The sequence below is a fragment of the Triticum urartu genome, chromosome 6A, assembly GCF_056163025.1.
Source record: "Triticum urartu cultivar PI428250 chromosome 6A, HENAU_Tu73, whole genome shotgun sequence".
Lineage (NCBI taxonomy): Eukaryota > Viridiplantae > Streptophyta > Magnoliopsida > Poales > Poaceae > Triticum > Triticum urartu.
This window is the reverse complement of record NC_141878.1, coordinates 74161107-74170134: the sequence shown is the minus strand read 5'-3', so window position 1 is coordinate 74170134 and position 9028 is coordinate 74161107.

The window sequence follows — 9028 nt, the reverse complement described above, 5'->3', positions numbered from 1 at the left end:
AGCCGTTCTTCCGAGTAGTGCTTGATAGCCACTTCGGAATGGAGCGATGTAGAAAGTTAACCTTTCGCTTCGGAAGTTATCGGGAGAACCGGATACAACCTCTAGCAATAGAGAGCCCGTACAACGGGCCTCTTGGCCTGGTATTACTCCCTTGAAGGTAGTATTACTGTGGCTTATTTGTGTCGGGTCTATCCCCATTTTGCGGACTATGTCCTGATATATTAGATTTAGACCACTGGCGCCATCCATGAGGACTCGTGTGAGATGGTATCTGTTTATTATTGGGTCTAACACCAAGGCAGCCAATCCTTCGTGCCGGATGCTTGTCGCGTGATCCCCGCGAACAAAAGTGATCGGGCAGGCCAACCAGGGGTTGAACCTAGGGGTGACGGGCTCTATGGCGCGTGTGTCTCGGAGTGCATATTTGCTTCTCCTCTTCGTCACATGGATCATGTTTACTGTTTTGACCTCTGGTGGAATTTTTTCTGTCCTCCAGTGCTTTGCTGGCGAGGTTCGTCCTCGTCTTTGCTTGGTGTCTCCCCCCCTTGTGTTCAGCATTTAGCTTACCGGCCTGCTTGAAGACCAAGCATTCTCTGTGGGTGTGATTTGTAGTTTTATCAGGGGTGCCATGAATCTGACATAGTTTGTCAAGAATCTTGTTTAGGCCAGATGGTCCGTCTTTGGAAGGCATTTTCCGCTGACCTGGTCAAGAGCCCCTGAATCCGGCGTTGACCGCCGTATTATCTGGGCTATCTTCTTTATTTCAAAGCTTGTTTTTATTGCGTCGTGGTTTTCCATTGCCATCCCTAACTACGGATGTGCTTGGGTCACTGGTTCTACTGCGGGCTAACCAGCTATCTTCGCCCGTGCAAAAGTGGGTCGTGAGGCTTGTTAGGGCTGCCATTGTTCTCGGTTTTTCTTGGCCGAGGTGTCTGGCAAGCCATTCGTCTCAGACGCTGTGTTTGAAAGCTGCTAAGGCTTCGGCGTCCAGACAGTCGACGATTTGGTTCTTCTTAGTGAGAAACATGTTCCAAAGCTTTCAGGCGGACTCTCCGGGCTGTTGAATTATATGGCTTAAATCGTCTGCATCCAGAGGTCGGACATATGTCCCTTGAAAATTAGCCCGAAAAGCGTCCTCGAGCTCCTCCCAACTTCCAATTGAGTTTTCAGGGAGGCTTTTCAGCCAGTACCGAGCTGGTCCTTTAAGCTTGAGGGGCAAGTATTTGATGGCATGGAGATCGTGTCTGCAACCCATATGGATATGGAGGATAAAGTCCTCAATCCAGATCCCAGGGTCTGTGGTCCCGTCGTATGCCTCTATGTTCACTGGTTTGAATCCTTCTGGGAATTCGTGGTCCAACACCTCATCGGTGAAACATAGGGGGTGTGCGGCACCCCTGTATTGGTATGTGCCATGGCATTCGGACGGTTGTAGTATTCGGTTTTGATTTTGTGCTGGAGCGCGCTTCCTAGATCCATAGATGGATCTGGTCGTACCGGACTTTTGGCGCAAGTCCTCACGTAGATCGTGTGTTGACTTATGTGCGACTTTGTTAGCCGCTCTATCGCGGTCTCAAGGTGGTGGATCCGGCCGTTTGGCCGTTTCATTTTTTGGCTGTGTGGGCTCTAAGGCCTCATCATCGAATTCAGGTAATAGCTTGCGCTTTGGATAGCTCTTTGTGTGGTAACTTCCACCGTACTTTGCTTCGTTGTCGAGCACCTTGTTCCACCTGCTGTTGAGCGTATTTCGTGCGGCCTTAAGCCTTTGCTTCTGCTTCTTCAGACTCCTCGCTGTGGCAATAAGCCTTCTGCGGAGGTTCTCTTGCTTCAAGTGTGTTTCCAGGATGATGTGTGCATCTTCGTCCGGACTGTTTTCCTCCCGAGAGGGGGTTTGATGAGGTTTATCCTCGGCATCGCCATGTTCGGACGTTGGATCCGTACTATGTTCGCCGCTTGCATCTTCATCGTGCTCTGCCACCGGGGCAATGTGGTCGTCGTTTCCTCTAGAGTCGACTAGAGTGTTATTTTCTCTTGCGTTGTTATCGCTGTTTTTGCTATGGCGGGACTTAGAGCGGCGCCGCTGACGTCGGTGCTTGGGTTGCTTCTTGGAGGGGCCATCCTCCGCTGTCTCTTCACCATTGCCTTCTTTGGGTGTATCCACCATGTATATGTCATGTGATGAAATGGTTGTCCGGCGCCCTGTGGGCGCTGGTTCCTGTTCGTCTCCTGCATCTTCATCCATGCCGTCTATGTCTTCGGAGTCGAAGTTGAGCATGTCGGTTAAGTTGTCAACATTGGCTACTAAGTGGGTGGTGGGTGGGCAGCAAATTTCTTCGTCGTCCGCATCCCATTCTAGCCGGACATAGTTCGGCCAAGGTTCTCCTGACAAGGAGAGAGATCTTAATGAATTTAGCACATCGCCGAAAGGCGAGTGCTGAAAGATATCCGCGGCGGTGAACTCCATGATTGGCGCCCAGTCGGATTCGATAGGCACGGATGCAGGCGGCTCGGAGTCCGTGGACAGAGATGAATCCAGTGGTTCGGTGACACGGCTCTCGTAAGGGTTGAAGTCAGTATCTGGCTCCATCACCACTGAGAGTGCGGCCTCCCTGGCGGGGTCTATCCCTCCGTACTTGGATGGCACAATTTGCTCCGGATTGAAGGCCGGAGTAGTTGCAGAGGTGATTTCTCGAAAACTGTCCGACGGCAGAGTTACGTCGTGCTTGTCGTGATTGTGCGGCGCACCTGACACGGGCTCGAATCCATCGAAGATCAAGTCTCCGCGGATGTCGGCAGTGTAGTTTAAATTTCTGAATCTGACCTGATGGCCAGGGGCGTAGCTCTCGATCTGCTCCAGATGGCCAAGCGAATTGGCCTGCAGTGCGAAGCCGCGGAATACAAAGATCTGTCCGGGGAGGAAAACCTCACCCTGGACCGCATCGCTACCGATGATCGAAAGAGCCATCAAGCCTTACGGTGACGACACAGTGGAACTCTCAATGAAAGCACCAATGTCGGTGTCAAAACTGGCAGATCTCGGGTAGGGGGTCCCGAACTGTGCGTCTAAGGCGGATGGTAACGGGAGCCAGGGGACACGATGTTTACCCAGGTTCGGGCCCTCTTGATGGAGGTAATACCCTATGTCCTGCTTGATTGTTCTTGATGATATGAGTATTACAAGAGTTGATCTACCACAAGATCGTAGAGGCTAAACCCTAGAAGCTAGCCTATGGTATGATTGTATGTTGTCCTACGGACTAAACCCTCCGGTTTATATAGACACCGGAGGGGGCTAGGGTTACACAGAGTCGGTTACAAGGGAGGAGATCTACATATCCGTATTGCCTAGCTTTCCTTCCACACCAAGGAGAGTCCCATCCGGACACGGGACGAAGTCTTCAATCTTGTATCTTCATAGTCCAACAGTCTGGCCAAAGGATATAGTCCGGCTGTCCGGAGACCCCCTAATCCAGGACTCCCTCAACTATCTTTTAGAGTATGAATAAAATTATCATCGGAATTGTGCTTGGAAGAGTATCATTAGAATATCGTGTCTGGCTAGGGGCGTTAAACAATAGCGCTTGTTGGGAGGCAACCCAATTTTGTTTTTATGTTTTTTGGTTTTTGGTTCTGTTTTTCAATAAATACACATTATTACTTATGTAGTAATTTTGTTTTAGTGTTTGTGCCAAGTAAGACCTTTGGGGTGGCTTACAGTGATGGATGATTTGATCTTGCTGAAAAACAGAAACTTTTGCTTCCAGTAAAATAATTTTTGTTTCTAACAGAAGCACGATAAAATATTGATTCTTTTTGAACAAGGTTAATATGAAAATTTCCAAGGTTGTCCTAATATTTTAGAATTTTTGGAGTAACATAAGTATGGTTGTTGTTCAGATAATCACAGACTATTCTGTTTTTTGACAGATTCTGTTATCAATGCATAGTTTGCTTGTTTTCTAGTTTCTATGACTTATATTGCTCAACATAAATTGTAGAAATGATATGGTATAGTAGGCATTGTGTGATAAAAATTATGAATCTTATCTTGACAGTACCAAAGTGAATGATTTCCTCTTTATCATACTAACCCATCTCATGAAGTTCCGTTAAGTTTTGTGTGATTGAAGTTCTCAAGTTTTGGGTGAGATATGGATACGAGGAGAATAAGGAGTGGAAAGACCCTAAGCTTGGGGATGCCTAAGCACCCCAAGGTAATATTCAAGGAAGACTCAAGCGCCTAAGATTGGGGATGCCCCAGAAGGCATCCCCTCTTTCGTCTTCAAAACCATCGGTATACCTTACTCAAAGCTATATTTTTATTCGTCACATAATATGTGTTTTGCTTGGAGCGTATTTTAATTTTACTTGCTGTTTGAATAAAATCATTGGATCTGAAACCTTTAATGAGAGAGAGTCCTCCCATGGCTATTTAACTATTTGACTACTCATTGATCTTCACTTATATCATTCTGGAGTAGTTTTTTCATTTACTCTCGTGCTTCACTTATATCCTATGAGTAAATGGTTGAATGAATTGAATATCATAAATCTGAAATTATATATGCTTCATATGCTTATCTCATGGGGAGTAATGAATTCACATATAAGAAGTATAGGAGTTAAAATTTATTGAAAGTTAGCAAACACAACATTGGTCACTTGAACAATTCATGAAAGAATATTAAAGAAGAGAGATTTCACATATAAATATACTATCTTGGACATCTTCTATGATTGTGAGCCCCATTAATTATTTTCAAACTCGAGAAAATTAGTTGAAGTTGGACAAGGAAGACAACATAATGAGTTATGTTTGGGTATATTTTCATAGAACTTGTATTGTTACTGATCCTCTAACATGTGGTGCTTGCTTAGGATCTTATGCTAGCCAAAATTTTGTACTAAGTAGAGATACTACTTGTGCATCCAAAACCCTTAAACCCCATTTCATGCCATGAGTGCCCACCATATCTACCTATGGATTGAATTAGACCCTTCAAGTAAGTTTTCATCGGTGCAAAAGGCAATAAAAATTGCTCCTAAATATGTATGATCTTTTATTGTAAGGGAAAATAAGCGTTGTACGAACTTGTGATGGTAAAGAAATAGAAGCGACAGACTACATAATAAAGGTTGCTATCGGGCAATACAACGTGACGTTTATTTGCATTAAGGGTTTGGACATCCAAAATTAAAAAACACATGACAACCTCTGCTTCCCTCTGCGAAGGGCCTATCTTTTACTTTCATGTATTTACTTTTATGCAAGAGTTAGTAGTATTCCTTCTTATTTCAACCTTCATTATTCTTTAGTTGGCAAGCATCATGTGGTGGGAAAGATCCAAGCATATATGGCCATTCAAATATATTCGATCATGAATTATTATTGTTGACAATTATCTATATGATAAATAAGTTGGGAGGCGAAACATTAAGCCCCTATCTTTCTCTGTGTTTGACGGATGCTATTTGTTCTAAAAATATGTTTTGAGTGTTAGCAATCATGGAAGGCTATATGATAGTTGAGTATGTGAAATTTTCTAAATCAAAGCTCTTACATAGACCCTTCCTGAAAATAAGATGAATTGCAATTGTTTGGTGACCGAGAACATGGTTTGTTAGTATTCAAGAAACTTTATGGTCTATACTTTAACATGTGAATAGCTTGCTATTTGATCATGAGAAGTTTTATGAGATGAGATACTTTTTATGATAAAGAATAATGCTAGACAAAGTATTTGGAACTATCATTGATCAAATTTATGCACTATGCTAGCATTCACACTTCATAAATTATTTCTTTGATCATTTACCTACTCGAGGACGAGCAGGAATTAAGCTTGGGGATGCTGATATGTCTCTAACGTATCTATAATTAATGAAGTATTCATTCCATGTTTACAATAATTTTAGATGGTTTTGGTATGATTTGATTAGAACTAACCCAGACTAACGTTGTTTTTAGCAGAACTACCGTGGTGTCATTTTTTGTGAAGAAATAAAAGTTCCCGGAATGGGCTGGAAATTTACGGTGATTTTTTATGGACCAAAAGAGAACCCCGAAGCACAAGAGTTGGATTAGAAGAGTCTTGAGGCAACGACAAGGTAGGGGGCACGCCCTACCCCCTAGGAGGGTCCTCCTACCTTGTCGTTGCCTCGTGGACCCCCTTGACATGAGACCGATGCAAAAAATTACTATAAATACCAAATCCCCTAGAAATAAACCTAGATCGGGAGTTCCGGCGCCGCAAGCCTCTGTAGCCATGAAAAATCAATCTAGGCCCTCTCTAGCACCCTGCCGGAGGGGGCCATCATCATCGGAGGCCATGGAGGAGGATCTCGGAGGGGGCCATCGTCACCATGGAGGCCAAAGACCAAAGGAAGAACCTCTCCCCATCTAGGGGGAGGCCATGAAGGAGGAAGCACAAGGGGGAGACCCTCTCCCCCCCTCTCGATGGCGCCAGAGTGCCATCGGGGGAACTATCGCCGTGGTGATCATCTTCATCAACATCACCATCTTCATCATGTTCCTCATCATTTTTCAGCGGTCCACTCTCCTGCACCCCGCTGTAATCCCCTACCTGAACATGGTGCTTTATCCCACATATTATGATCAAATGATGTGTTGCCCTCCTATGATGTTTTGAGTAGATTTCTTTGGTCCTTTGGGTTGATTGATGATCTACATTGGTTTGAGTTGAATGTTTTATTCTGGTGCTGTCCTATGGTGCCTTCCGTGCCACACACGCATGAAGGATTCCCATTGTAGGGTGTTGCAATATGTTCATGATTTTCTTATAGTGGGTTGCTTGAGTGACAGAAGCATAAACCCGAGTAAGGGGGTTGTTGCGTATGGGATAAAGGGGACTTGATACTTTAATGCTAGGGTTGGGGTTTACCTTAATGATCTTTTGTAGTTGCGGATGCTTGCTAGAGTTCCAATCATAAGTGCATATGATCCAAGAAGAAAAAGTATGTTAGCTTATGCCTCTCCCTCATATAAAATTATAATGACGATTACCGATCTTGTTAACAATTTCCTAGGATAATTCCACACACCGATCCATCATTATTCCACACTCGATATTTATAATATATAGTAATATATTCTAACGTTATATTAACAACACCTATTTTTATATTTTCGCTCTCCGATATCATGCAAAGATATCCTCTTCATACCCACAACGTAGTTTTATTTCTCGTTTCTAGATGAAAGCAAACGTTCTGTGTACATAGAGTCATATCAGTGGCAGATAGGACTTGAGAGAATATTGATCTTGCCTTTAGCTCCTTTTGGGTTCAACACTCCATACTTATAACTTCTAACTTTGGAAATTGCTATGATGATTCTTTGCACTTGGGGATTATCAGGCGCCGGGGGCGCTATCAGCAGCCCCCTCCGCCGTGGGCGGCCGGGCAGAACCCGCGTCATGCATGCCTATCATATGCCCGTCACACGAGCTCCTGCGCCAGGTCTCCTCGCTCCTCATCTTGTGGGCCAGTAGGTGTTTTTAGCGCACCATACCAGCCGGCTGGCACCGGTTACGACACTCCCCTCACGTCGCCGCCTTTCGATGGTATGGCCCGCTCGGCCAAGCGCCGCCCTACAGAGCTCCACACCCGCCACCGATACCTGCGCCACGGGATCCCGCCCTCCTGGCCACCTTGCACTCTGCGCCGTCGCTGAGTAACTATGGCAGTGGAGGCGACTGGTACATGGACTCGGGTGCTACTGCGCACATGAACGCTCATCCTGGTAACCTGTCCTCTTCCACTCCCGTTAACACACCCACTCGCATCACCATTGGCAACGGTTCTTCTTTACCTATCACTCATGTCGTTGGCACTAGTTTTCCTTCTAGTTCCACACCTATCACTATCTCTAATGTCCTTGTTTCACCTGACTTAGTCACTAGCTTAGTCCCCGTTCATCGTCTTACTCATGAGAACCTACTTACTGTTGAATTTGACGGTGTTGGTTTTTCTATGAAGGATGCCCGTACCCAGATGGTACTTCACCGATGTGACAACCCTGATGATCTCTCATAACCCACAAGTATAGGGGATAGCAACAATTTTTGAGGGTAGAGTATTCAACCCAAATTTATAGATTTGATGCAAGGGGAGCCAAAGAATATTTGAAGGTATTAGCAGCTGAGTTGTCAATTCAACCACACCTGGAGATTAATTATCTGCAGCATCGTGATCAGTAGCAAAGTAATATGATAGTTTTGATAATAGTAGTAGCAGCAACAATAACGGTAACAGTGATAGCAGTAGTTTTGTAGCAAGCGCAATAGTAACGATAGCAGTAGTAACTTAGCAAGAACAATATAGGATAAATTCATATGCATTAGATTGATGACTTGTTGGATCATATTCATCATGAGACAATTATAACCTAGGGCGATATGGCACTAGCTCCAGTTCATGAATATAATGTAGGCATGTATTCCGTAAATAGTCACAAGTGCTTATGGAAAGAACTAGCATGACATCTTTTGTCCTACCCTCCCATTGCAGCGGGGTCCATAATTGAAACTAAGGGATATTAAGGCCTCCTTTTAATAGAGAACCGGAACAAAGCATTAACACACGGTGAATACATGAACTCTTCAAACTACGGTCATCACCGGGAGTGGTCCCGGCTATTGTCACTCCGGGGTTGCCGGATCATAACACGTAGTAGGTGACTATAACTTGCAAGATCGGATCTAGAACAGATATAATGGTGATAACATAAATGGTTCAGATCTGAAATCATGGCACCCGGGCCTAAAGTGACAAGCATTAAGCATGGCAATGTCATACAACATCAATCTTAGATCATAGTGGATACTAGGGATTAAGCCCTAACAAAACTAACTTGATCACATGATGAATCTCATCCAACTCCTCACCGGCCAGCGAGCCTACGAAGGAATTACTCACTCCGGGTGAGGAGCATCATGGAATTGGCGATGGAGTAGGGTTGGTGATGACGAAGAACGAGGTGACGGCGGCTCCGTCTCATGGATCGTGA